We start from the raw sequence: 18,685 nt of genomic DNA, 5'->3' as shown, positions 1-18,685 counted from the left end.
AAACAGCGCCTTTTGCTGTCAGGCAAGAGCAGAAACCATAAAAAGCTTACAGCACCTGGTATTCCCAGGCGGTCTCCCATCCAAGTACTAACCAGGTCCGCCCCTGCTTAGCTTCCGAGATCGGACGAGATCGGGCTTTTTCAGGGTAGTATGTCCGTAAGCTGCCAGGTCAACTGAAAATATCCTATTTGAAGGTGACGCAGGCCAAACTAGACTCCAGCAAAAAGGGTCAAAAAGCGCCCTCTGCTGTCAGGCAAGAGCAGAAACCATAAAAAGCTTACAGCACCTGGTATTCCCAGGCGGTCTCCCATCCAAGTACTAACCAGGCCCGCCCCTGCTTAGCTTCCGAGATCGGACGAGATCGGGCGTTTTCAGGGTAGTATGGCCGTAAGCTGCCAGGTCAACTGAAAAGATCCTATTTGAAGGTGACGCAGGCCAAACTAGACTCTGGCAAAAAGCGTCAAACAGCGCCCTTTGCTGTCAGGCAAGAGCAGAAACCATAAAAAGCTTACAGCACCTGGTATTCCCAGGCGGTCTCCCATCCAAGTACTAACCAGGCCCGCCCCTGCTTAGCGTCCGAGATCGGGCGTTTTCAGGGTAGTTTGGCCGTAAGCTGCCAGGTCAACTGAAAAGATCCTATTTGAAGGCGACGCAGACCAAACTAGACTCCAGCAAAAAGTGTCAAACAGCGCCCTCTGCTGTCAGGCAAGAGCAGAAACCATAAAAAGCTTACAGCACCTGGTATTCCCAGGCGGTCTCCCATCCAAGTACTAACCAGGCCCACCCCTGCTTAGCTTCCGAGATCGGACGAGATCGGGCGTTTTCAGGGTAGTATGGCCGTGAGCTGCCAGGGCAACTGAAAAGATCCTATTTGAAGGCGACGCAGGCCAAACTAGACTCCAGCAAAAAGTGTCAAACAGCGCCCTCTGCTTTCAGGCAAGAGCAGAAACCATAAAAAGCTTACAGCACCTGGTATTCCCAGGCGGTCTCCCATCCAAGTACTAACCAGGCCCGCCCCTGCTTAGCGTCCGAGATCGGGCGTTTTCAGGGTAGTATGGCCGTAAGCTGCCAGATCAACTGAAAAGATCCTATTTGAAGGCGACGCAGGCCAAACTAGACTCCAGCAAAAAGTGTCAAACAGCGCCCTCTGCTTTCAGGCAAGAGCAGAAACCATAAAAAGCTTACAGCACCTGGTATTCCCAGGCGGTCTCCCATCCAAGTACTAACCAGGCCCGCCCCTGCTTAGCTTCCGAGATCGGATGAGATCGGGCGTTTTCAGGGTAGTATGGCCGTAAGCTGCCAAGGCAACTGAAAAGATCCTATTTGAAGGCGACGCAGGCCAAACTAGACTCCAGCAAAAAGTGTCAAACAGCGCCCTCTGCTGTCAGTCAAGAGCAGAAACCATAAAAAGCTTACAGCACCTGGTATTCCCAGGCGGTCTCCCATCCAAGTACTAACCAGGCCCGCCCCTGCTTAGCTTCCGAGATCGGATGAGATCGGGCGTTTTCAGGGTAGTATGGCTGTAAGCTGCCAAGGCAACTGAAAAGATCCTATTTGAAGGCAACGCAGGCCAAACTAGACTCCAGCAAAAAGTGTCAAACAGCGCCCTTTGCTGTCAGGCAAGAGCAGAAACCATAAAAAGCTTACAGCACCTGGTATTCCCAGGCGGTCTCCCATCCAAGTACTAACCAGGCCCGCCCCTGCTTAGCGTCCGAGATCGGGCGTTTTCAGGGTAGTATGGCCGTAAGCTGCCAGATCAACTGAAAAGATCCTATTTGAAGGCGACGCAGGCCAAACTAGACTCCAGCAAAAAGTGTCAAACAGCGCCCTCTGCTGTCAGGCAAGAGCAGAAACCATAAAAAGCTTACAGCACCTGGTATTCCCAGGCGGTCTCCCATCCAAGTACTAACCAGGCCCGCCCCTGCTTAGCTTCCGAGATCGGATGAGATCGGGCGTTTTCAGGGTAGTATGGCTGTAAGCTGCCAAGGCAACTGAAAAGATCCTATTTGAAGGCGACGCAGGCCAAACTAGACTCCAGCAAAAAGTGTCAAACAGCGCCCTTTGCTGTCAGGCAAGAGCAGAAACCATAAAAACCTTACAGCACCTGGTATTCCCAGGCGGTCTCCCATCCAAGTACTAACCAGGCCCGCCCCTGCTTAGCGTCCGAGATCGGGCGTTTTCAGGGTAGTATGGCCGTAAGCTGCCAGATCAACTGAAAAGATCCTATTTGAAGGCGACGCAGGCCAAACTAGACTCCAGCAAAAAGTGTCAAACAGCGCCCTCTGCTGTCAGGAAAGAGCAGAAACCATAAAAAGCTTACAGCACCTGGTATTCCCAGGCGGTCTCCCATCCAAGCACTAACCAGGCCCGCCCCTGCTTAGCTTCCGAGATCGGATAAGATCAGGCGTTTTAAGGGTAGTATGGCCGTAAGCTGCCAGGTCAACTGAAAAGATCCTATTTGAAGGTGACGCAGGCCAAACTAGACTCCAGCAAAAAGGGTCAAACAGCGCCCTCTGCTGTCAGGCAAGAGCAGAAACCATAAAAAGCTTACAGCACCTGGTATTCCCAGGCGGTCTCCCATCCAAGTACAAACCAGGCCCGCCCCTGCTTAGCTTCCGAGATCGGACGAGATCGGGCGTTTTCAGGGTAGTATGGCCGTAAGCTGCCAGGTCAACTGAAAAGATCCTATTTGAAGGTGACGCAGGCCAAACTAGACTCTGGCAAAAAGTGTCAAACAGCGCCCTTTGCTGTCAGGCAAGAGCAGAAACCATAAAAAGCTTACAGCACCTGGTATTCCCAGGCGGTCTCCCATCCAAGTACCAACCAGGCCCGCCCCTGCTTAGCGTCCGAGATCGGGCGTTTTCAGGGTAGTATGGCCGTAAGCTGCCAGATCAAATGAAAAGATCCTATTTGAAGGCGACGCAGGCCAAACTAGACTCCAGCAAAAAGTGTCAAACAGCGCCCTCTGCTGTCAGGCAAGAGCAGAAACCATATAAAGCTTACAGCACCTGGTATTCCCAGGCGGTCTCCCATCCAAGTACTAACCAGGCCCGCCCCTGCTTAGCTTCCGAGATCGGACGAGATCGGGCTTTTTCAGGGTAGTATGTCCGTAAGCTGCCAGGTCAACTGAAAAGATCCTATTTGAAGGCGACGCAGGCCAAACTAGACTCCAGCAAAAAGTGTCAAACAGCGCCCTCTGCTGTCAGGAAAGAGCAGAAACCATAAAAAGCTTACAGCACCTGGTATTCCCAGGCGGTCTCCCATCCAAGCACTAACCAGGCCCGCCCCTGCTTAGCTTCCGAAATCGGACGAGATCAGGCGTTTTAAGGGTAGTATGGCCGTAAGCTGCCAGGTCAACTGAAAAGATCCTATTTGAAGGTGACGCAGGCCAAACTAGACTCCAGCAAAAAGGGTCAAACAGCGCCCTCTGCTGTCAGGCAAGAGCAGAAACCATAAAAAGCTTACAGCACCTGGTATTCCCAGGCGGTCTCCCATCCAAGTACAAACCAGGCCCGCCCCTGCTTAGCTTCCGAGATCGGACGAGATCGGGCGTTTTCAGGGTAGTATGGCCGTAAGCTGCCAGGTCAACTGAAAAGATCCTATTTGAAGGTTACGCAGGCCAAACTAGACTCTGGCAAAAAGTGTCAAACAGCGCCCTTTGCTGTCAGGCAAGAGCAGAAACCATAAAAAGCTTACAGCACCTGGTATTCCCAGGCGGTCTCCCATCCAAGTACCAACCAGGCCCGCCCCTGCTTAGCGTCCGAGATCGGGCGTTTTCAGGGTAGTATGGCCGTAAGCTGCCAGATCAAATGAAAAGATCCTATTTGAAGGCGACGCAGGCCAAACTAGACTCCAGCAAAAAGTGTCAAACAGCGCCCTCTGCTGTCAGGCAAGAGCAGAAACCATATAAAGCTTACAGCACCTGGTATTCCCAGGCGGTCTCCCATCCAAGCACTAACCAGGCCCGCCCCTGCTTAGCTTCCGAGATCGGACGAGATCAGGCGTTTTAAGGGTAGTATGGCCGTAAGCTGCCAGGTCAACTGAAAAGATCCTATTTGAAGGTGACGCAGGCCAAACTAGACTCCAGCAAAAAGGGTCAAACAGCGCCCTCTGCTGTCAGGCAAGAGCAGAAACCATAAAAAGCTTACAGCACCTGGTATTCCCAGGCGGTCTCCCATCCAAGTACAAACCAGGCCCGCCCCTGCTTAGCTTCCGAGATCGGACGAGATCGGGCGTTTTCAGGGTAGTATGGCCGTAAGCTGCCAGGTCAACTGAAAAGATCCTATTTGAAGGTGACGCAGGCCAAACTAGACTCTGGCAAAAAGTGTCAAACAGCGCCCTTTGCTGTCAGGCAAGAGCAGAAACCATAAAAAGCTTACAGCACCTGGTATTCCCAGGCGGTCTCCCATCCAAGTACTAACCAGGCCCGCCCCTGCTTAGCGTCCGAGATCGGGCGTTTTCAGGGTAGTATGGCCGTAAGCTGCCAGATCAACTGAAAAGATCCTATTTGAAGGCGACGCAGGCCAAACTAGACTCCAGCAAAAAGTGTCAAACAGCGCCCTCTGCTGTCAGGAAAGAGCAGAAACCATAAAAAGCTTACAGCACCTGGTATTCCCAGGCGGTCTCCCATCCAAGCACTAACCAGGCCCGCCCCTGCTTAGCTTCCGAGATCGGACGAGATCAGGCGTTTTAAGGGTAGTATGGCCGTAAGCTGCCAGGTCAACTGAAAAGATCCTATTTGAAGGTGACGCAGGCCAAACTAGACTCCAGCAAAAAGGGTCAAACAGCGCCCTCTGCTGTCAGGCAAGAGCAGAAACCATAAAAAGCTTACAGCACCTGGTATTCCCAGGCTGTCTCCCATCCAAGTACAAACCAGGCCCGCCCCTGCTTAGCTTCCGAGATCGGACGAGATCGGGCGTTTTCAGGGTAGTATGGCCGTAAGCTGCCGGGTCAACTGAAAAGATCCTATTTGAAGGTGACGCAGGCCAAACTAGACTCTGGCAAAAAGTGTCAAACAGCGCCCTTTGCTGTCAGGCAAGAGCAGAAACCATAAAAAGCTTACAGCACCTGGTATTCCCAGGCGGTCTCCCATCCAAGTACCAACCAGGCCCGCCCCTGCTTAGCGTCCGAGATCGGGCGTTTTCAGGGTAGTATGGCCGTAAGCTGCCAGATCAAATGAAAAGATCCTATTTGAAGGCGACGCAGGCCAAACTAGACTCCAGCAAAAAGTGTCAAACAGCGCCCTCTGCTGTCAGGCAAGAGCAGAAACCATATAAAGCTTACAGCACCTGGTATTCCCAGGCGGTCTCCCATCCAAGTACTAACCAGGCCCGCCCCTGCTTAGCTTCCGAGATCGGACGAGATCGGGCTTTTTCAGGATAGTATGGCCGTAAGCTGCCAGATCAACTGAAAAGATCCTATTTGAAGGCGACGCAGGCCAAACTAGGCTCTGGCAAAAAGTGTCAAACAGCGCCTTTTGCTGTCAGGCAAGAGCAGAAACCATAAAAAGCTTACAGCACCTGGTATTCCCAGGCGGTCTCCCATCCAAGTACTAACCAGGTCCGCCCCTGCTTAGCTTCCGAGATCGGACGAGATCGGGCTTTTTCAGGGTAGTATGTCCGTAAGCTGCCAGGTCAACTGAAAAGATCCTATTTGAAGGCGACGCAGGCCAAAGTAGACTCCAGCAAAAAGTGTCAAACAGCGCCCTCTGCTGTCAGGAAAGAGCAGAAACCATAAAAAGCTTACAGCACCTGGTATTCCCAGGCGGTCTCCCATCCAAGCACTAACCAGGCCCGCCCCTGCTTAGCTTCCGAGATCGGACGCGATCAGGCGTTTTAAGGGTAGTATGGCCGTAAGCTGCCAGGTCAACTGAAAAGATCCTATTTGAAGGTGACGCAGGCCAAACTAGACTCCAGCAAAAAGGGTCAAACAGCGCCCTCTGCTGTCAGGCAAGAGCAGAAACCATAAAAAGCTTACAGCACCTGGTATTCCCAGGCGGTCTCCCATCCAAGTACTAACCAGGCCCGCCCCTGCTTAGCTTCCGAGATCGGATGAGATCGGGCGTTTTCAGGGTAGTATGGCCGTAAGCTGCCAAGGCAACTGAAAAGATCCTATTTGAAGGCGACGCAGGCCAAACTAGACTCCAGCAAAAAGTGTCAAACAGCGCCCTCTGCTGTCAGTCAAGAGCAGAAACCATAAAAAGCTTACAGCACCTGGTATTCCCAGGCGGTCTCCCATCCAAGTACTAACCAGGCCCGCCCCTGCTTAGCTTCCGAGATCGGATGAGATCGGGCGTTTTCAGGGTAGTATGGCTGTAAGCTGCCAAGGCAACTGAAAAGATCCTATTTGAAGGCAACGCAGGCCAAACTAGACTCCAGCAAAAAGTGTCAAACAGCGCCCTTTGCTGTCAGGCAAGAGCAGAAACCATAAAAAGCTTACAGCACCTGGTATTCCCAGGCGGTCTCCCATCCAAGTACTAACCAGGCCCGCCCCTGCTTAGCGTCCGAGATCGGGCGTTTTCAGGGTAGTATGGCCGTAAGCTGCCAGATCAACTGAAAAGATCCTATTTGAAGGCGACGCAGGCCAAACTAGACTCCAGCAAAAAGTGTCAAACAGCGCCGTCTGCTGTCAGGAAAGAGCAGAAACCATAAAAAGCTTACAGCACCTGGTATTCCCAGGCGGTCTCCCATCCAAGCACTAACCAGGCCCGCCCCTGCTTAGCTTCCGAGATCGGACGAGATCAGGCGTTTTAAGGGTAGTATGGCCGTAAGCTGCCAGGTCAACTGAAAAGATCCTATTTGAAGGTGACGCAGGCCAAACTAGACTCCAGCAAAAAGGGTCAAACAGCGCCCTCTGCTGTCAGGCAAGAGCAGAAACCATAAAAAGCTTACAGCACCTGGTATTCCCAGGCGGTCTCCCATCCAAGTACTAACCAGGCCCGCCCCTGCTTAGCTTCCGAGATCGGACGAGATCGGGCGTTTTCAGGGTAGTATGGCCGTAAGCTGCCAGGTCAACTGAAAAGATCCTATTTGAAGGTGACGCAGGCCAAACTAGACTCTGGCAAAAAGTGTCAAACAGCGCCCTTTGCTGTCAGGCAAGAGCAGAAACCATAAAAAGCTTACAGCACCTGGTATTCCCAGGCGGTCTCCCATCCAAGTACCAACCAGGCCCGCCCCTGCTTAGCGTCCGAGATCGGGCGTTTTCAGGGTAGTATGGCCGTAAGCTGCCAGATCAACTGAAAAGATCCTATTTGAAGGCGACGCAGGCCAAACTAGACTCCAGCAAAAAGTGTCAAACAGCGCCCTCTGCTGTCAGGCAAGAGCAGAAACCATAAAAAGCTTACAGCACCTGGTATTCCCAGGCGGTCTCCCATCCAAGTACTAACCAGGCCCGCCCCTGCTTAGCTTCCGAGATCGGATGAGATCGGGCGTTTTCAGGGTAGTATGGCTGTAAGCTGCCAAGGCAACTGAAAAGATCCTATTTGAAGGCGACGCAGGCCAAACTAGACTCCAGCAAAAAGTGTCAAACAGCGCCCTTTGCTGTCAGGCAAGAGCAGAAACCATAAAAAGCTTACAGCACCTGGTATTCCCAGGCGGTCTCCCATCCAAGTACTAACCAGGCCCGCCCCTGCTTAGCGTCCGAGATCGGGCGTTTTCAGGGTAGTATGGCCGTAAGCTGCCAGATCAACTGAAAAGATCCTATTTGAAGGCGACGCAGGCCAAACTAGACTCCAGCAAAAAGTGTCAAACAGCGCCCTCTGCTGTCAGGAAAGAGCAGAAACCATAAAAAGCTTACAGCACCTGGTATTCCCAGGCGGTCTCCCATCCAAGCACTAACCAGGCCCGCCCCTGCTTAGCTTCCGAGATCGGATGAGATCAGGCGTTTTAAGGGTAGTATGGCCGTAAGCTGCCAGGTCAACTGAAAAGATCCTATTTGAAGGTGACGCAGGCCAAACTAGACTCCAGCAAAAAGGGTCAAACAGCGCCCTCTGCTGTCAGGCAAGAGCAGAAACCATAAAAAGCTTACAGCACCTGGTATTCCCAGGCGGTCTCCCATCCAAGTACAAACCAGGCCCGCCCCTGCTTAGCTTCCGAGATCGGACGAGATCGGGCGTTTTCAGGGTAGTATGGCCGTAAGCTGCCAGGTCAACTGAAAAGATCCTATTTGAAGGTGACGCAGGCCAAACTAGACTCTGGCAAAAAGTGTCAAACAGCGCCCTTTGCTGTCAGGCAAGAGCAGAAACCATAAAAAGCTTACAGCACCTGGTATTCCCAGGCGGTCTCCCATCCAAGTACCAACCAGGCCCGCCCCTGCTTAGCGTCCGAGATCGGGCGTTTTCAGGGTAGTATGGCCGTAAGCTGCCAGATCAAATGAAAAGATCCTATTTGAAGGCGACGCAGGCCAAACTAGACTCCAGCAAAAAGTGTCAAACAGCGCCCTCTGCTGTCAGGCAAGAGCAGAAACCATATAAAGCTTACAGCACCTGGTATTCCCAGGCGGTCTCCCATCCAAGTACTAACCAGGCCCGCCCCTGCTTAGCTTCCGAGATCGGACGAGATCGGGCTTTTTCAGGGTAGTATGTCCGTAAGCTGCCAGGTCAACTGAAAAGATCCTATTTGAAGGCGACGCAGGCCAAACTAGACTCCAGCAAAAAGTGTCAAACAGCGCCCTCTGCTGTCAGGAAAGAGCAGAAACCATAAAAAGCTTACAGCACCTGGTATTCCCAGGCGGTCTCCCATCCAAGCACTAACCAGGCCCGCCCCTGCTTAGCTTCCGAAATCGGACGAGATCAGGCATTTTAAGGGTAGTATGGCCGTAAGCTGCCAGGTCAACTGAAAAGATCCTATTTGAAGGTGACGCAGGCCAAACTAGACTCCAGCAAAAAGGGTCAAACAGCGCCCTCTGCTGTCAGGCAAGAGCAGAAACCATAAAAAGCTTACAGCACCTGGTATTCCCAGGCGGTCTCCCATCCAAGTACAAACCAGGCCCGCCCCTGCTTAGCTTCCGAGATCTGACGAGATCGGGCGTTTTCAGGGTAGTATGGCCGTAAGCTGCCAGGTCAACTGAAAAGATCCTATTTGAAGGTGACGCAGGCCAAACTAGACTCCAGCAAAAAGGGTCAAACAGCGCCCTCTGCTGTCAGGCAAGAGCAGAAACCATAAAAAGCTTACAGCACCTGGTATTCCCAGGCGGTCTCCCATCCAAGTACCAACCAGGCCCGCCCCTGCTTAGCGTCCGAGATCGGGCGTTTTCAGGGTAGTATGGCCGTAAGCTGCCAGATCAAATGAAAAGATCCTATTTGAAGGCGACGCAGGCCAAACTAGACTCCAGCAAAAAGTGTCAAACAGCGCCCTCTGCTGTCAGGCAAGAGCAGAAACCATATAAAGCTTACAGCACCTGGTATTCCCAGGCGGTCTCCCATCCAAGCACTAACCAGGCCCGCCCCTGCTTAGCTTCCGAGATCGGACGAGATCAGGCGTTTTAAGGGTAGTATGGCCGTAAGCTGCCAGGTCAACTGAAAAGATCCTATTTGAAGGTGACGCAGGCCAAACTAGACTCCAGCAAAAAGGGTCAAACAGCGCCCTCTGCTGTCAGGCAAGAGCAGAAACCATAAAAAGCTTACAGCACCTGGTATTCCCAGGCGGTCTCCCATCCAAGTACTAACCAGGCCCGCCCCTGCTTAGCGTCCGAGATCGGGCGTTTTCAGGGTAGTATGGCCGTAAGCTGCCAGATCAACTGAAAAGATCCTATTTGAAGGCGACGCAGGCCAAACTAGACTCCAGCAAAAAGTGTCAAACAGCGCCCTCTGCTGTCAGGAAAGAGCAGAAACCATAAAAAGCTTACAGCACCTGGTATTCCCAGGCGGTCTCCCATCCAAGCACTAACCAGGCCCGCCCCTGCTTAGCTTCCGAGATCGGATGAGATCAGGCGTTTTAAGGGTAGTATGGCCGTAAGCTGCCAGGTCAACTGAAAAGATCCTATTTGAAGGTGACGCAGGCCAAACTAGACTCCAGCAAAAAGGGTCAAACAGCGCCCTCTGCTGTCAGGCAAGAGCAGAAACCATAAAAAGCTTACAGCACCTGGTATTCCCAGGCGGTCTCCCATCCAAGTACAAACCAGGCCCGCCCCTGCTTAGCTTCCGAGATCGGACGAGATCGGGCGTTTTCAGGGTAGTATGGCCGTAAGCTGCCAGGTCAACTGAAAAGATCCTATTTGAAGGTGACGCAGGCCAAACTAGACTCTGGCAAAAAGTGTCAAACAGCGCCCTTTGCTGTCAGGCAAGAGCAGAAACCATAAAAAGCTTACAGCACCTGGTATTCCCAGGCGGTCTCCCATCCAAGTACTAACCAGGCCCGCCCCTGCTTAGCGTCCGAGATCGGGCGTTTTCAGGGTAGTATGGCCGTAAGCTGCCAGATCAACTGAAAAGATCCTATTTGAAGGCGACGCAGGCCAAACTAGACTCCAGCAAAAAGTGTCAAACAGCGCCCTCTGCTGTCAGGCAAGAGCAGAAACCATAAAAAGCTTACAGCACCTGGTATTCCCAGGCGGTCTCCCATCCAAGTACTAACCAGGCCCGCCCCTGCTTAGCTTCCGAGATCGGATGAGATCGGGCGTTTTCAGGGTAGTATGGCTGTAAGCTGCCAAGGCAACTGAAAAGATCCTATTTGAAGGCGACGCAGGCCAAACTAGACTCCAGCAAAAAGTGTCAAACAGCGCCCTTTGCTGTCAGGCAAGAGCAGAAACCATAAAAAGCTTACAGCACCTGGTATTCCCAGGCGGTCTCCCATCCAAGTACTAACCAGGCCCGCCCCTGCTTAGCGTCCGAGATCGGGCGTTTTCAGGGTAGTATGGCCGTAAGCTGCCAGATCAACTGAAAAGATCCTATTTGAAGGCGACGCAGGCCAAACTAGACTCCAGCAAAAAGTGTCAAACAGCGCCCTCTGCTGTCAGGAAAGAGCAGAAACCATAAAAAGCTTACAGCACCTGGTATTCCCAGGCGGTCTCCCATCCAAGCACTAACCAGGCCCGCCCCTGCTTAGCTTCCGAGATCGGATGAGATCAGGCGTTTTAAGGGTAGTATGGCCGTAAGCTGCCAGGTCAACTGAAAAGATCCTATTTGAAGGTGACGCAGGCCAAACTAGACTCCAGCAAAAAGGTTCAAACAGCGCCCTCTGCTGTCAGGCAAGAGCAGAAACCATAAAAAGCTTACAGCACCTGGTATTCCCAGGCGGTCTCCCATCCAAGTACAAACCAGGCCCGCCCCTGCTTAGCTTCCGAGATCGGACGAGATCGGGCGTTTTCAGGGTAGTATGGCCGTAAGCTGCCAGGTCAACTGAAAAGATCCTATTTGAAGGTGACGCAGGCCAAACTAGACTCTGGCAAAAAGTGTCAAACAGCGCCCTTTGCTGTCAGGCAAGAGCAGAAACCATAAAAAGCTTACAGCACCTGGTATTCCCAGGCGGTCTCCCATCCAAGTACCAACCAGGCCCGCCCCTGCTTAGCGTCCGAGATCGGGCGTTTTCAGGGTAGTATGGCCGTAAGCTGCCAGATCAAATGAAAAGATCCTATTTGAAGGCGACGCAGGCCAAACTAGACTCCAGCAAAAAGTGTCAAACAGCGCCCTCTGCTGTCAGGCAAGAGCAGAAACCATATAAAGCTTACAGCACCTGGTATTCCCAGGCGGTCTCCCATCCAAGTACTAACCAGGCCCGCCCCGGCTTAGCTTCCGAGATCGGACGAGATCGGGCTTTTTCAGGGTAGTATGTCCGTAAGCTGCCAGGTCAACTGAAAAGATCCTATTTGAAGGCGACGCAGGCCAAACTAGACTCCAGCAAAAAGTGTCAAACAGCGCCCTCTGCTGTCAGGAAAGAGCAGAAACCATAAAAAGCTTACAGCACCTGGTATTCCCAGGCGGTCTCCCATCCAAGCACTAACCAGGCCCGCCCCTGCTTAGCTTCCGAAATCGGACGAGATCAGGCGTTTTAAGGGTAGTATGGCCGTAAGCTGCCAGGTCAACTGAAAAGATCCTATTTGAAGGTGACGCAGGCCAAACTAGACTCCAGCAAAAAGGGTCAAACAGCGCCCTCTGCTGTCAGGCAAGAGCAGAAACCATAAAAAGCTTACAGCACCTGGTATTCCCAGGCGGTCTCCCATCCAAGTACAAACCAGGCCCGCCCCTGCTTAGCTTCCGAGATCGGACGAGATCGGGCGTTTTCAGGGTAGTATGGCCGTAAGCTGCCAGGTCAACTGAAAAGATCCTATTTGAAGGTTACGCAGGCCAAACTAGACTCTGGCAAAAAGTGTCAAACAGCGCCCTTTGCTGTCAGGCAAGAGCAGAAACCATAAAAAGCTTACAGCACCTGGTATTCCCAGGCGGTCTCCCATCCAAGTACCAACCAGGCCCGCCCCAGCTTAGCGTCCGAGATCGGGCGTTTTCAGGGTAGTATGGCCGTAAGCTGCCAGATCAAATGAAAAGATCCTATTTGAAGGCGACGCAGGCCAAACTAGACTCCAGCAAAAAGTGTCAAACAGCGCCCTCTGCTGTCAGGCAAGAGCAGAAACCATATAAAGCTTACAGCACCTGGTATTCCCAGGCGGTCTCCCATCCAAGTACTAACCAGGCCCGCCCCTGCTTAGCTTCCGAGATCGGACGAGATCGGGCTTTTTCAGGATAGTATGGCCGTAAGCTGCCAGATCAACTGAAAAGATCCTATTTGAAGGCGACGCAGGCCAAACTAGGCTCTGGCAAAAAGTGTCAAACAGCGCCTTTTGCTGTCAGGCAAGAGCAGAAACCATAAAAAGCTTACAGCACCTGGTATTCCCAGGCGGTCTCCCATCCAAGTACTAACCAGGTCCGCCCCTGCTTAGCTTCCGAGATCGGACGAGATCGGGCTTTTTCAGGGTAGTATGTCCGTAAGCTGCCAGGTCAACTGAAAAGATCCTATTTGAAGGCGACGCAGGCCAAAGTAGACTCCAGCAAAAAGTGTCAAACAGCGCCCTCTGCTGTCAGGAAAGAGCAGAAACCATAAAAAGCTTACAGCACCTGGTATTCCCAGGCGGTCTCCCATCCAAGCACTAACCAGGCCCGCCCCTGCTTAGCTTCCGAGATCGGACGCGATCAGGCGTTTTAAGGGTAGTATGGCCGTAAGCTGCCAGGTCAACTGAAAAGATCCTATTTGAAGGTGACGCAGGCCAAACTAGACTCCAGCAAAAAGGGTCAAACAGCGCCCTCTGCTGTCAGGCAAGAGCAGAAACCATAAAAAGCTTACAGCACCTGGTATTCCCAGGCGGTCTCCCATCCAAGTACTAACCAGGCCCGCCCCTGCTTAGCTTCCGAGATCGGATGAGATCGGGCGTTTTCAGGGTAGTATGGCCGTAAGCTGCCAAGGCAACTGAAAAGATCCTATTTGAAGGCGACGCAGGCCAAACTAGACTCCAGCAAAAAGTGTCAAACAGCGCCCTCTGCTGTCAGTCAAGAGCAGAAACCATAAAAAGCTTACAGCACCTGGTATTCCCAGGCGGTCTCCCATCCAAGTACTAACCAGGCCCGCCCCTGCTTAGCGTCCGAGATCGGGCGTTTTCAGGGTAGTATGGCCGTAAGCTGCCAGATCAACTGAAAAGATCCTATTTGAAGGCGACGCAGGCCAAACTAGACTCCAGCAAAAAGTGTCAAACAGCGCCCTCTGCTGTCAGGAAAGAGCAGAAACCATAAAAAGCTTACAGCACCTGGTATTCCCAGGCGGTCTCCCATCCAAGCACTAACCAGGCCCGCCCCTGCTTAGCTTCCGAGATCGGATGAGATCAGGCGTTTTAAGGGTAGTATGGCCGTAAGCTGCCAGGTCAACTGAAAAGATCCTATTTGAAGGTGACGCAGGCCAAACTAGACTCCAGCAAAAAGGGTCAAACAGCGCCCTCTGCTGTCAGGCAAGAGCAGAAACCATAAAAAGCTTACAGCACCTGGTATTCCCAGGCGGTCTCCCATCCAAGTACAAACCAGGCCCGCCCCTGCTTAGCTTCCGAGATCGGACGAGATCGGGCGTTTTCAGGGTAGTATGGCCGTAAGCTGCCAGGTCAACTGAAAAGATCCTATTTGAAGGTGACGCAGGCCAAACTAGACTCTGGCAAAAAGTGTCAAACAGCGCCCTTTGCTGTCAGGCAAGAGCAGAAACCATAAAAAGCTTACAGCACCTGGTATTCCCAGGCGGTCTCCCATCCAAGTACCAACCAGGCCCGCCCCTGCTTAGCGTCCGAGATCGGGCGTTTTCAGGGTAGTATGGCCGTAAGCTGCCAGATCAAATGAAAAGATCCTATTTGAAGGCGACGCAGGCCAAACTAGACTCCAGCAAAAAGTGTCAAACAGCGCCCTCTGCTGTCAGGCAAGAGCAGAAACCATATAAAGCTTACAGCACCTGGTATTCCCAGGCGGTCTCCCATCCAAGTACTAACCAGGCCCGCCCCTGCTTAGCTTCCGAGATCGGACGAGATCGGGCTTTTTCAGGGTAGTATGTCCGTAAGCTGCCAGGTCAACTGAAAAGATCCTATTTGAAGGCGACGCAGGCCAAACTAGACTCCAGCAAAAAGTGTCAAACAGCGCCCTCTGCTGTCAGGAAAGAGCAGAAACCATAAAAAGCTTACAGCACCTGGTATTCCCAGGCGGTCTCCCATCCAAGCACTAACCAGGCCCGCCCCTGCTTAGCTTCCGAAATCGGACGAGATCAGGCGTTTTAAGGGTAGTATGGCCGTAAGCTGCCAGGTCAACTGAAAAGATCCTATTTGAAGGTGACGCAGGCCAAACTAGACTCCAGCAAAAAGGGTCAAACAGCGCCCTCTGCTGTCAGGCAAGAGCAGAAACCATAAAAAGCTTACAGCACCTGGTATTCCCAGGCGGTCTCCCATCCAAGTACAAACCAGGCCCGCCCCTGCTTAGCTTCCGAGATCGGACGAGATCGGGCGTTTTCAGGGTAGTATGGCCGTAAGCTGCCAGGTCAACTGAAAAGATCCTATTTGAAGGTTACGCAGGCCAAACTAGACTCTGGCAAAAAGTGTCAAACAGCGCCCTTTGCTGTCAGGCAAGAGCAGAAACCATAAAAAGCTTACAGCACCTGGTATTCCCAGGCGGTCTCCCATCCAAGTACCAACCAGGCCCGCCCCTGCTTAGCGTCCGAGATCGGGCGTTTTCAGGGTAGTATGGCCGTAAGCTGCCAGATCAAATGAAAAGATCCTATTTGAAGGCGACGCAGGCCAAACTAGACTCCAGCAAAAAGTGTCAAACAGCGCCCTCTGCTGTCAGGCAAGAGCAGAAACCATATAAAGCTTACAGCACCTGGTATTCCCAGGCGGTCTCCCATCCAAGTACTAACCAGGCCCGCCCCTGCTTAGCTTCCGAGATCGGACGAGATCGGGCTTTTTCAGGATAGTATGGCCGTAAGCTGCCAGATCAACTGAAAAGATCCTATTTGAAGGCGACACAGGCCAAACTAGGCTCTGGCAAAAAGTGTCAAACAGCGCCTTTTGCTGTCAGGCAAGAGCAGAAACCATAAAAAGCTTACAGCACCTGGTATTCCCAGGCGGTCTCCCATCCAAGTACTAACCAGGTCCGCCCCTGCTTAGCTTCCGAGATCGGACGAGATCGGGCTTTTTCAGGGTAGTATGTCCGTAAGCTGCCAGGTCAACTGAAAAGATCCTATTTGAAGGCGACGCAGGCCAAAGTAGACTCCAGCAAAAAGTGTCAAACAGCGCCCTCTGCTGTCAGGAAAGAGCAGAAACCATAAAAAGCTTACAGCACCTGGTATTCCCAGGCGGTCTCCCATCCAAGCACTAACCAGGCCCGCCCCTGCTTAGCTTCCGAGATCGGACGCGATCAGGCGTTTTAAGGGTAGTATGGCCGTAAGCTGCCAGGTCAACTGAAAAGATCCTATTTGAAGGTGACGCAGGCCAAACTAGACTCCAGCAAAAAGGGTCAAACAGCGCCCTCTGCAGTCAGGCAAGAGCAGAAACCATAAAAAGCTTACAGCACCTGGTATTCCCAGGCGGTCTCCCATCCAAGTACTAACCAGGCCCGCCCCTGCTTAGCTTCCGAGATCGGATGAGATCGGGCGTTTTCAGGGTAGTATGGCCGTAAGCTGCCAAGGCAACTGAAAAGATCCTATTTGAAGGCGACGCAGGCCAAACTAGACTCCAGCAAAAAGTGTCAAACAGCGCCCTCTGCTGTCAGTCAAGAGCAGAAACCATAAAAAGCTTACAGCACCTGGTATTCCCAGGCGGTCTCCCATCCAAGTACTAACCAGGCCCGCCCCTGCTTAGCGTCCGAGATCGGGCGTTTTCAGGGTAGTATGGCCGTAAGCTGCCAGATCAACTGAAAAGATCCTATTTGAAGGCGACGCAGGCCAAACTAGACTCCAGCAAAAAGTGTCAAACAGCGCCCTCTGCTGTCAGGAAAGAGCAGAAACCATAAAAAGCTTACAGCACCTGGTATTCCCAGGCGGTCTCCCATCCAAGCACTAACCAGGCCCGCCCCTGCTTAGCTTCCGAGATCGGATGAGATCAGGCGTTTTAAGGGTAGTATGGCCGTAAGCTGCCAGGTCAACTGAAAAGATCCTATTTGAAGGTGACGCAGGCCAAACTAGACTCCAGCAAAAAGGGTCAAACAGCGCCCTCTGCTGTCAGGCAAGAGCAGAAACCATAAAAAGCTTACAGCACCTGGTATTCCCAGGCGGTCTCCCATCCAAGTACAAACCAGGCCCGCCCCTGCTTAGCTTCCGAGATCGGACGAGATCGGGCGTTTTCAGGGTAGTATGGCCGTAAGCTGCCAGGTCAACTGAAAAGATCCTATTTGAAGGTGACGCAGGCCAAACTAGACTCTGGCAAAAAGTGTCAAACAGCGCCCTTTGCTGTCAGGCAAGAGCAGAAACCATAAAAAGCTTACAGCACCTGGTATTCCCAGGCGGTCTCCCATCCAAGTACTAACCAGGCCCGCCCCTGCTTAGCGTCCGAGATCGGGCGTTTTCAGGGTAGTATGGCCGTAAGCTGCCAGATCAACTGAAAAGATCCTATTTGAAGGCGACGCAGGCCAAACTAGACTCCAGCAAAAAGTGTCAAACAGCGCCCTCTGCTGTCAGGCAAGAGCAGAAACCATAAAAAGCTTACAGCACCTGGTATTCCCAGGCGGTCTCCCATCCAAGTACTAACCAGGCCCGCCCCTGCTTAGCTTCCGAGATCGGATGAGATCGGGCGTTTTCAGGGTAGTATGGCTGTAAGCTGCCAAGGCAACTGAAAAGATCCTATTTGAAGGCGACGCAGGCCAAACTAGACTCCAGCAAAAAGTGTCAAACAGCGCCCTTTGCTGTCAGGCAAGAGCAGAAACCATAAAAAGCTTACAGCACCTGGTATTCCCAGGCGGTCTCCCATCCAAGTACTAACCAGGCCCGCCCCTGCTTAGCGTCCGAGATCGGGCGTTTTCAGGGTAGTATGGCCGTAAGCTGCCAGATCAAATGAAAAGATCCTATTTGAAGGCGACGCAGGCCAAACTAGACTCCAGCAAAAAGTGTCAAACAGCGCCCTCTGCTGTCAGGAAAGAGCAGAAACCATAAAAAGCTTACAGCACCTGGTATTCCCAGGCGGTCTCCCATCCAAGCACTAACCAGGCCCGCCCCTGCTTAGCTTCCGAGATCGGATGAGATCAGGCGTTTTAAGGGTAGTATGGCCGTAAGCTGCCAGGTCAACTGAAAAGATCCTATTTGAAGGTGACGCAGGCCAAACTAGACTCCAGCAAAAAGGTTCAAACAGCGCCCTCTGCTGTCAGGCAAGAGCAGAAACCATAAAAAGCTTACAGCACCTGGTATTCCCAGGCGGTCTCCCATCCAAGTACAAACCAGGCCCGCCCCTGCTTAGCTTCCGAGATCGGACGAGATCGGGCGTTTTCAGGGTAGTATGGCCGTAAGCTGCCAGGTCAACTGAAAAGATCCTATTTGAAGGTGACGCAGGCCAAACTAGACTCTGGCAAAAAGTGTCAAACAGCGCCCTTTGCTGTCAGGCAAGAGCAGAAACCATAAAAAGCTTACAGCACCTGGTATTCCCAGGCGGTCTCCCATCCAAGTACCAACCAGGCCCGCCCCTGCTTAGCGTCCGAGATCGGGCGTTTTCAGGGTAGTATGGCCGTAAGCTGCCAGATCAAATGAAAAGATCCTATTTGAAGGCGACGCAGGCCAAACTAGACTCCAGCAAAAAGTGTCAAACAGCGCCCTCTGCTGTCAGGCAAGAGCAGAAACCATATAAAGCTTACAGCACCTGGTATTCCCAGGCGGTCTCCCATCCAAGTACTAACCAGGCCCGCCCCTGCTTAGCTTCCGAGATCGGACGAGATCGGGCTTTTTCAGGGTAGTATGTCCGTAAGCTGCCAGGTCAACTGAAAAGATCCTATTTGAAGGCGACGCAGGCCAAACTAGACTCCAGCAAAAAGTGTCAAACAGCGCCCTCTGCTGTCAGGAAAGAGCAGAAACCATAAAAAGCTTACAGCACCTGGTATTCCCAGGCGGTCTCCCATCCAAGCACTAACCAGGCCCGCCCCTGCTTAGCTTCCGAAATCGGACGAGATCAGGCGTTTTAAGGGTAGTATGGCCGTAAGCTGCCAGGTCAACTGAAAAGATCCTATTTGAAGGTGACGCAGGCCAAACTAGACTCCAGCAAA

At 52.4% G+C, this 18,685-nt stretch overlaps 57 non-coding genes and 25 pseudogenes across 57 annotated transcripts; all 82 read right to left on the bottom strand.

Moving 5' to 3' along the window:
- Positions 1 to 43: 43 nt before the first annotated feature.
- On the bottom strand, positions 44 to 162 carry LOC131118562 (5S ribosomal RNA). Its single transcript, XR_009125725.1, has one exon. It is a non-coding gene; the product is annotated as a 5S ribosomal RNA (ribosomal RNA).
- Positions 163 to 274: 112 nt separating this feature from the next.
- Positions 275 to 393, bottom strand: LOC131114505 (5S ribosomal RNA). The gene has a single exon (XR_009121813.1). It is a non-coding gene; the product is annotated as a 5S ribosomal RNA (ribosomal RNA).
- A 112-nt stretch (positions 394 to 505) lies between these two features.
- On the bottom strand, positions 506 to 614 carry LOC131113141 (5S ribosomal RNA; annotated as a pseudogene).
- Positions 615 to 726: 112 nt separating this feature from the next.
- Positions 727 to 845, bottom strand: LOC131115871 (5S ribosomal RNA). Its single transcript, XR_009123140.1, has one exon. It is a non-coding gene; the product is annotated as a 5S ribosomal RNA (ribosomal RNA).
- Positions 846 to 957: 112 nt separating this feature from the next.
- On the bottom strand, positions 958 to 1,066 carry LOC131112482 (5S ribosomal RNA; annotated as a pseudogene).
- Positions 1,067 to 1,178: 112 nt separating this feature from the next.
- LOC131114287 (5S ribosomal RNA) lies at positions 1,179 to 1,297 on the bottom strand. The gene has a single exon (XR_009121602.1). It is a non-coding gene; the product is annotated as a 5S ribosomal RNA (ribosomal RNA).
- Positions 1,298 to 1,409: 112 nt separating this feature from the next.
- Positions 1,410 to 1,528, bottom strand: LOC131116128 (5S ribosomal RNA). The gene has a single exon (XR_009123389.1). It is a non-coding gene; the product is annotated as a 5S ribosomal RNA (ribosomal RNA).
- A 112-nt stretch (positions 1,529 to 1,640) lies between these two features.
- LOC131112481 (5S ribosomal RNA) lies at positions 1,641 to 1,749 on the bottom strand (annotated as a pseudogene).
- A 112-nt stretch (positions 1,750 to 1,861) lies between these two features.
- On the bottom strand, positions 1,862 to 1,980 carry LOC131116117 (5S ribosomal RNA). Its single transcript, XR_009123378.1, has one exon. It is a non-coding gene; the product is annotated as a 5S ribosomal RNA (ribosomal RNA).
- A 112-nt stretch (positions 1,981 to 2,092) lies between these two features.
- Positions 2,093 to 2,201, bottom strand: LOC131113790 (5S ribosomal RNA; annotated as a pseudogene).
- Positions 2,202 to 2,313: 112 nt separating this feature from the next.
- Positions 2,314 to 2,432, bottom strand: LOC131118780 (5S ribosomal RNA). Its single transcript, XR_009125932.1, has one exon. It is a non-coding gene; the product is annotated as a 5S ribosomal RNA (ribosomal RNA).
- Positions 2,433 to 2,544: 112 nt separating this feature from the next.
- On the bottom strand, positions 2,545 to 2,663 carry LOC131115765 (5S ribosomal RNA). The gene has a single exon (XR_009123036.1). It is a non-coding gene; the product is annotated as a 5S ribosomal RNA (ribosomal RNA).
- Positions 2,664 to 2,775: 112 nt separating this feature from the next.
- Positions 2,776 to 2,884, bottom strand: LOC131113289 (5S ribosomal RNA; annotated as a pseudogene).
- A 112-nt stretch (positions 2,885 to 2,996) lies between these two features.
- LOC131117959 (5S ribosomal RNA) lies at positions 2,997 to 3,115 on the bottom strand. The gene has a single exon (XR_009125157.1). It is a non-coding gene; the product is annotated as a 5S ribosomal RNA (ribosomal RNA).
- Positions 3,116 to 3,227: 112 nt separating this feature from the next.
- On the bottom strand, positions 3,228 to 3,346 carry LOC131118814 (5S ribosomal RNA). The gene has a single exon (XR_009125964.1). It is a non-coding gene; the product is annotated as a 5S ribosomal RNA (ribosomal RNA).
- A 112-nt stretch (positions 3,347 to 3,458) lies between these two features.
- LOC131115764 (5S ribosomal RNA) lies at positions 3,459 to 3,577 on the bottom strand. The gene has a single exon (XR_009123035.1). It is a non-coding gene; the product is annotated as a 5S ribosomal RNA (ribosomal RNA).
- A 112-nt stretch (positions 3,578 to 3,689) lies between these two features.
- Positions 3,690 to 3,798, bottom strand: LOC131113288 (5S ribosomal RNA; annotated as a pseudogene).
- A 112-nt stretch (positions 3,799 to 3,910) lies between these two features.
- Positions 3,911 to 4,029, bottom strand: LOC131118047 (5S ribosomal RNA). Its single transcript, XR_009125221.1, has one exon. It is a non-coding gene; the product is annotated as a 5S ribosomal RNA (ribosomal RNA).
- Positions 4,030 to 4,141: 112 nt separating this feature from the next.
- LOC131115763 (5S ribosomal RNA) lies at positions 4,142 to 4,260 on the bottom strand. The gene has a single exon (XR_009123034.1). It is a non-coding gene; the product is annotated as a 5S ribosomal RNA (ribosomal RNA).
- A 112-nt stretch (positions 4,261 to 4,372) lies between these two features.
- Positions 4,373 to 4,481, bottom strand: LOC131112480 (5S ribosomal RNA; annotated as a pseudogene).
- Positions 4,482 to 4,593: 112 nt separating this feature from the next.
- LOC131118046 (5S ribosomal RNA) lies at positions 4,594 to 4,712 on the bottom strand. The gene has a single exon (XR_009125220.1). It is a non-coding gene; the product is annotated as a 5S ribosomal RNA (ribosomal RNA).
- Positions 4,713 to 4,824: 112 nt separating this feature from the next.
- On the bottom strand, positions 4,825 to 4,943 carry LOC131117995 (5S ribosomal RNA). Its single transcript, XR_009125191.1, has one exon. It is a non-coding gene; the product is annotated as a 5S ribosomal RNA (ribosomal RNA).
- Positions 4,944 to 5,055: 112 nt separating this feature from the next.
- Positions 5,056 to 5,164, bottom strand: LOC131113287 (5S ribosomal RNA; annotated as a pseudogene).
- Positions 5,165 to 5,276: 112 nt separating this feature from the next.
- Positions 5,277 to 5,395, bottom strand: LOC131117369 (5S ribosomal RNA). The gene has a single exon (XR_009124588.1). It is a non-coding gene; the product is annotated as a 5S ribosomal RNA (ribosomal RNA).
- A 112-nt stretch (positions 5,396 to 5,507) lies between these two features.
- LOC131118560 (5S ribosomal RNA) lies at positions 5,508 to 5,626 on the bottom strand. The gene has a single exon (XR_009125723.1). It is a non-coding gene; the product is annotated as a 5S ribosomal RNA (ribosomal RNA).
- A 112-nt stretch (positions 5,627 to 5,738) lies between these two features.
- LOC131118663 (5S ribosomal RNA) lies at positions 5,739 to 5,857 on the bottom strand. Its single transcript, XR_009125823.1, has one exon. It is a non-coding gene; the product is annotated as a 5S ribosomal RNA (ribosomal RNA).
- A 112-nt stretch (positions 5,858 to 5,969) lies between these two features.
- Positions 5,970 to 6,088, bottom strand: LOC131114275 (5S ribosomal RNA). Its single transcript, XR_009121590.1, has one exon. It is a non-coding gene; the product is annotated as a 5S ribosomal RNA (ribosomal RNA).
- Positions 6,089 to 6,200: 112 nt separating this feature from the next.
- LOC131116106 (5S ribosomal RNA) lies at positions 6,201 to 6,319 on the bottom strand. The gene has a single exon (XR_009123367.1). It is a non-coding gene; the product is annotated as a 5S ribosomal RNA (ribosomal RNA).
- A 112-nt stretch (positions 6,320 to 6,431) lies between these two features.
- Positions 6,432 to 6,540, bottom strand: LOC131112479 (5S ribosomal RNA; annotated as a pseudogene).
- A 112-nt stretch (positions 6,541 to 6,652) lies between these two features.
- On the bottom strand, positions 6,653 to 6,771 carry LOC131118045 (5S ribosomal RNA). Its single transcript, XR_009125219.1, has one exon. It is a non-coding gene; the product is annotated as a 5S ribosomal RNA (ribosomal RNA).
- A 112-nt stretch (positions 6,772 to 6,883) lies between these two features.
- Positions 6,884 to 7,002, bottom strand: LOC131114504 (5S ribosomal RNA). The gene has a single exon (XR_009121812.1). It is a non-coding gene; the product is annotated as a 5S ribosomal RNA (ribosomal RNA).
- Positions 7,003 to 7,114: 112 nt separating this feature from the next.
- LOC131113286 (5S ribosomal RNA) lies at positions 7,115 to 7,223 on the bottom strand (annotated as a pseudogene).
- Positions 7,224 to 7,335: 112 nt separating this feature from the next.
- On the bottom strand, positions 7,336 to 7,454 carry LOC131116095 (5S ribosomal RNA). Its single transcript, XR_009123356.1, has one exon. It is a non-coding gene; the product is annotated as a 5S ribosomal RNA (ribosomal RNA).
- Positions 7,455 to 7,566: 112 nt separating this feature from the next.
- Positions 7,567 to 7,675, bottom strand: LOC131112478 (5S ribosomal RNA; annotated as a pseudogene).
- A 112-nt stretch (positions 7,676 to 7,787) lies between these two features.
- Positions 7,788 to 7,906, bottom strand: LOC131117768 (5S ribosomal RNA). The gene has a single exon (XR_009124976.1). It is a non-coding gene; the product is annotated as a 5S ribosomal RNA (ribosomal RNA).
- Positions 7,907 to 8,018: 112 nt separating this feature from the next.
- LOC131115762 (5S ribosomal RNA) lies at positions 8,019 to 8,137 on the bottom strand. Its single transcript, XR_009123033.1, has one exon. It is a non-coding gene; the product is annotated as a 5S ribosomal RNA (ribosomal RNA).
- Positions 8,138 to 8,249: 112 nt separating this feature from the next.
- Positions 8,250 to 8,358, bottom strand: LOC131113285 (5S ribosomal RNA; annotated as a pseudogene).
- A 112-nt stretch (positions 8,359 to 8,470) lies between these two features.
- LOC131117957 (5S ribosomal RNA) lies at positions 8,471 to 8,589 on the bottom strand. The gene has a single exon (XR_009125155.1). It is a non-coding gene; the product is annotated as a 5S ribosomal RNA (ribosomal RNA).
- Positions 8,590 to 8,701: 112 nt separating this feature from the next.
- Positions 8,702 to 8,820, bottom strand: LOC131111559 (5S ribosomal RNA). Its single transcript, XR_009121267.1, has one exon. It is a non-coding gene; the product is annotated as a 5S ribosomal RNA (ribosomal RNA).
- Positions 8,821 to 8,932: 112 nt separating this feature from the next.
- On the bottom strand, positions 8,933 to 9,051 carry LOC131116006 (5S ribosomal RNA). Its single transcript, XR_009123272.1, has one exon. It is a non-coding gene; the product is annotated as a 5S ribosomal RNA (ribosomal RNA).
- A 112-nt stretch (positions 9,052 to 9,163) lies between these two features.
- On the bottom strand, positions 9,164 to 9,272 carry LOC131113284 (5S ribosomal RNA; annotated as a pseudogene).
- Positions 9,273 to 9,384: 112 nt separating this feature from the next.
- LOC131118044 (5S ribosomal RNA) lies at positions 9,385 to 9,503 on the bottom strand. The gene has a single exon (XR_009125218.1). It is a non-coding gene; the product is annotated as a 5S ribosomal RNA (ribosomal RNA).
- A 112-nt stretch (positions 9,504 to 9,615) lies between these two features.
- On the bottom strand, positions 9,616 to 9,724 carry LOC131112477 (5S ribosomal RNA; annotated as a pseudogene).
- A 112-nt stretch (positions 9,725 to 9,836) lies between these two features.
- On the bottom strand, positions 9,837 to 9,955 carry LOC131117767 (5S ribosomal RNA). Its single transcript, XR_009124975.1, has one exon. It is a non-coding gene; the product is annotated as a 5S ribosomal RNA (ribosomal RNA).
- Positions 9,956 to 10,067: 112 nt separating this feature from the next.
- On the bottom strand, positions 10,068 to 10,186 carry LOC131115761 (5S ribosomal RNA). The gene has a single exon (XR_009123032.1). It is a non-coding gene; the product is annotated as a 5S ribosomal RNA (ribosomal RNA).
- A 112-nt stretch (positions 10,187 to 10,298) lies between these two features.
- Positions 10,299 to 10,407, bottom strand: LOC131112476 (5S ribosomal RNA; annotated as a pseudogene).
- A 112-nt stretch (positions 10,408 to 10,519) lies between these two features.
- LOC131116084 (5S ribosomal RNA) lies at positions 10,520 to 10,638 on the bottom strand. The gene has a single exon (XR_009123345.1). It is a non-coding gene; the product is annotated as a 5S ribosomal RNA (ribosomal RNA).
- A 112-nt stretch (positions 10,639 to 10,750) lies between these two features.
- Positions 10,751 to 10,859, bottom strand: LOC131112474 (5S ribosomal RNA; annotated as a pseudogene).
- Positions 10,860 to 10,971: 112 nt separating this feature from the next.
- Positions 10,972 to 11,090, bottom strand: LOC131117766 (5S ribosomal RNA). Its single transcript, XR_009124974.1, has one exon. It is a non-coding gene; the product is annotated as a 5S ribosomal RNA (ribosomal RNA).
- Positions 11,091 to 11,202: 112 nt separating this feature from the next.
- LOC131115760 (5S ribosomal RNA) lies at positions 11,203 to 11,321 on the bottom strand. The gene has a single exon (XR_009123031.1). It is a non-coding gene; the product is annotated as a 5S ribosomal RNA (ribosomal RNA).
- Positions 11,322 to 11,433: 112 nt separating this feature from the next.
- LOC131113283 (5S ribosomal RNA) lies at positions 11,434 to 11,542 on the bottom strand (annotated as a pseudogene).
- A 112-nt stretch (positions 11,543 to 11,654) lies between these two features.
- On the bottom strand, positions 11,655 to 11,773 carry LOC131118803 (5S ribosomal RNA). Its single transcript, XR_009125953.1, has one exon. It is a non-coding gene; the product is annotated as a 5S ribosomal RNA (ribosomal RNA).
- A 112-nt stretch (positions 11,774 to 11,885) lies between these two features.
- LOC131118813 (5S ribosomal RNA) lies at positions 11,886 to 12,004 on the bottom strand. The gene has a single exon (XR_009125963.1). It is a non-coding gene; the product is annotated as a 5S ribosomal RNA (ribosomal RNA).
- Positions 12,005 to 12,116: 112 nt separating this feature from the next.
- On the bottom strand, positions 12,117 to 12,235 carry LOC131115759 (5S ribosomal RNA). The gene has a single exon (XR_009123030.1). It is a non-coding gene; the product is annotated as a 5S ribosomal RNA (ribosomal RNA).
- A 112-nt stretch (positions 12,236 to 12,347) lies between these two features.
- Positions 12,348 to 12,456, bottom strand: LOC131113903 (5S ribosomal RNA; annotated as a pseudogene).
- A 112-nt stretch (positions 12,457 to 12,568) lies between these two features.
- LOC131117368 (5S ribosomal RNA) lies at positions 12,569 to 12,687 on the bottom strand. The gene has a single exon (XR_009124587.1). It is a non-coding gene; the product is annotated as a 5S ribosomal RNA (ribosomal RNA).
- A 112-nt stretch (positions 12,688 to 12,799) lies between these two features.
- On the bottom strand, positions 12,800 to 12,918 carry LOC131118559 (5S ribosomal RNA). The gene has a single exon (XR_009125722.1). It is a non-coding gene; the product is annotated as a 5S ribosomal RNA (ribosomal RNA).
- Positions 12,919 to 13,030: 112 nt separating this feature from the next.
- LOC131118662 (5S ribosomal RNA) lies at positions 13,031 to 13,149 on the bottom strand. The gene has a single exon (XR_009125822.1). It is a non-coding gene; the product is annotated as a 5S ribosomal RNA (ribosomal RNA).
- Positions 13,150 to 13,261: 112 nt separating this feature from the next.
- Positions 13,262 to 13,380, bottom strand: LOC131114193 (5S ribosomal RNA). The gene has a single exon (XR_009121577.1). It is a non-coding gene; the product is annotated as a 5S ribosomal RNA (ribosomal RNA).
- Positions 13,381 to 13,492: 112 nt separating this feature from the next.
- On the bottom strand, positions 13,493 to 13,601 carry LOC131112472 (5S ribosomal RNA; annotated as a pseudogene).
- A 112-nt stretch (positions 13,602 to 13,713) lies between these two features.
- On the bottom strand, positions 13,714 to 13,832 carry LOC131117765 (5S ribosomal RNA). The gene has a single exon (XR_009124973.1). It is a non-coding gene; the product is annotated as a 5S ribosomal RNA (ribosomal RNA).
- A 112-nt stretch (positions 13,833 to 13,944) lies between these two features.
- LOC131115756 (5S ribosomal RNA) lies at positions 13,945 to 14,063 on the bottom strand. Its single transcript, XR_009123028.1, has one exon. It is a non-coding gene; the product is annotated as a 5S ribosomal RNA (ribosomal RNA).
- Positions 14,064 to 14,175: 112 nt separating this feature from the next.
- On the bottom strand, positions 14,176 to 14,284 carry LOC131113282 (5S ribosomal RNA; annotated as a pseudogene).
- A 112-nt stretch (positions 14,285 to 14,396) lies between these two features.
- LOC131117956 (5S ribosomal RNA) lies at positions 14,397 to 14,515 on the bottom strand. The gene has a single exon (XR_009125154.1). It is a non-coding gene; the product is annotated as a 5S ribosomal RNA (ribosomal RNA).
- Positions 14,516 to 14,627: 112 nt separating this feature from the next.
- On the bottom strand, positions 14,628 to 14,746 carry LOC131118812 (5S ribosomal RNA). Its single transcript, XR_009125962.1, has one exon. It is a non-coding gene; the product is annotated as a 5S ribosomal RNA (ribosomal RNA).
- Positions 14,747 to 14,858: 112 nt separating this feature from the next.
- On the bottom strand, positions 14,859 to 14,977 carry LOC131115755 (5S ribosomal RNA). The gene has a single exon (XR_009123027.1). It is a non-coding gene; the product is annotated as a 5S ribosomal RNA (ribosomal RNA).
- A 112-nt stretch (positions 14,978 to 15,089) lies between these two features.
- LOC131113281 (5S ribosomal RNA) lies at positions 15,090 to 15,198 on the bottom strand (annotated as a pseudogene).
- Positions 15,199 to 15,310: 112 nt separating this feature from the next.
- On the bottom strand, positions 15,311 to 15,429 carry LOC131117367 (5S ribosomal RNA). The gene has a single exon (XR_009124586.1). It is a non-coding gene; the product is annotated as a 5S ribosomal RNA (ribosomal RNA).
- Positions 15,430 to 15,541: 112 nt separating this feature from the next.
- On the bottom strand, positions 15,542 to 15,660 carry LOC131118558 (5S ribosomal RNA). Its single transcript, XR_009125721.1, has one exon. It is a non-coding gene; the product is annotated as a 5S ribosomal RNA (ribosomal RNA).
- A 112-nt stretch (positions 15,661 to 15,772) lies between these two features.
- LOC131118661 (5S ribosomal RNA) lies at positions 15,773 to 15,891 on the bottom strand. The gene has a single exon (XR_009125821.1). It is a non-coding gene; the product is annotated as a 5S ribosomal RNA (ribosomal RNA).
- A 112-nt stretch (positions 15,892 to 16,003) lies between these two features.
- Positions 16,004 to 16,122, bottom strand: LOC131114077 (5S ribosomal RNA). Its single transcript, XR_009121564.1, has one exon. It is a non-coding gene; the product is annotated as a 5S ribosomal RNA (ribosomal RNA).
- Positions 16,123 to 16,234: 112 nt separating this feature from the next.
- On the bottom strand, positions 16,235 to 16,343 carry LOC131112471 (5S ribosomal RNA; annotated as a pseudogene).
- A 112-nt stretch (positions 16,344 to 16,455) lies between these two features.
- Positions 16,456 to 16,574, bottom strand: LOC131117764 (5S ribosomal RNA). Its single transcript, XR_009124972.1, has one exon. It is a non-coding gene; the product is annotated as a 5S ribosomal RNA (ribosomal RNA).
- A 112-nt stretch (positions 16,575 to 16,686) lies between these two features.
- Positions 16,687 to 16,805, bottom strand: LOC131115754 (5S ribosomal RNA). The gene has a single exon (XR_009123026.1). It is a non-coding gene; the product is annotated as a 5S ribosomal RNA (ribosomal RNA).
- A 112-nt stretch (positions 16,806 to 16,917) lies between these two features.
- On the bottom strand, positions 16,918 to 17,026 carry LOC131112470 (5S ribosomal RNA; annotated as a pseudogene).
- A 112-nt stretch (positions 17,027 to 17,138) lies between these two features.
- LOC131116073 (5S ribosomal RNA) lies at positions 17,139 to 17,257 on the bottom strand. The gene has a single exon (XR_009123334.1). It is a non-coding gene; the product is annotated as a 5S ribosomal RNA (ribosomal RNA).
- Positions 17,258 to 17,369: 112 nt separating this feature from the next.
- On the bottom strand, positions 17,370 to 17,478 carry LOC131112469 (5S ribosomal RNA; annotated as a pseudogene).
- Positions 17,479 to 17,590: 112 nt separating this feature from the next.
- Positions 17,591 to 17,709, bottom strand: LOC131117763 (5S ribosomal RNA). The gene has a single exon (XR_009124971.1). It is a non-coding gene; the product is annotated as a 5S ribosomal RNA (ribosomal RNA).
- A 112-nt stretch (positions 17,710 to 17,821) lies between these two features.
- LOC131115753 (5S ribosomal RNA) lies at positions 17,822 to 17,940 on the bottom strand. The gene has a single exon (XR_009123025.1). It is a non-coding gene; the product is annotated as a 5S ribosomal RNA (ribosomal RNA).
- A 112-nt stretch (positions 17,941 to 18,052) lies between these two features.
- Positions 18,053 to 18,161, bottom strand: LOC131113279 (5S ribosomal RNA; annotated as a pseudogene).
- A 112-nt stretch (positions 18,162 to 18,273) lies between these two features.
- On the bottom strand, positions 18,274 to 18,392 carry LOC131117955 (5S ribosomal RNA). Its single transcript, XR_009125153.1, has one exon. It is a non-coding gene; the product is annotated as a 5S ribosomal RNA (ribosomal RNA).
- Positions 18,393 to 18,504: 112 nt separating this feature from the next.
- LOC131118811 (5S ribosomal RNA) lies at positions 18,505 to 18,623 on the bottom strand. Its single transcript, XR_009125961.1, has one exon. It is a non-coding gene; the product is annotated as a 5S ribosomal RNA (ribosomal RNA).
- Between the last annotated feature and the right edge of the window lie 62 nt (positions 18,624 to 18,685).

This window comes from Doryrhamphus excisus, unplaced genomic scaffold (genome assembly GCF_030265055.1).
Source record: "Doryrhamphus excisus isolate RoL2022-K1 unplaced genomic scaffold, RoL_Dexc_1.0 HiC_scaffold_25, whole genome shotgun sequence".
Taxonomy (NCBI): Eukaryota; Metazoa; Chordata; class Actinopteri; order Syngnathiformes; family Syngnathidae; genus Doryrhamphus; species Doryrhamphus excisus.
This window is presented reverse-complemented; position numbering and strand designations above follow the sequence as displayed.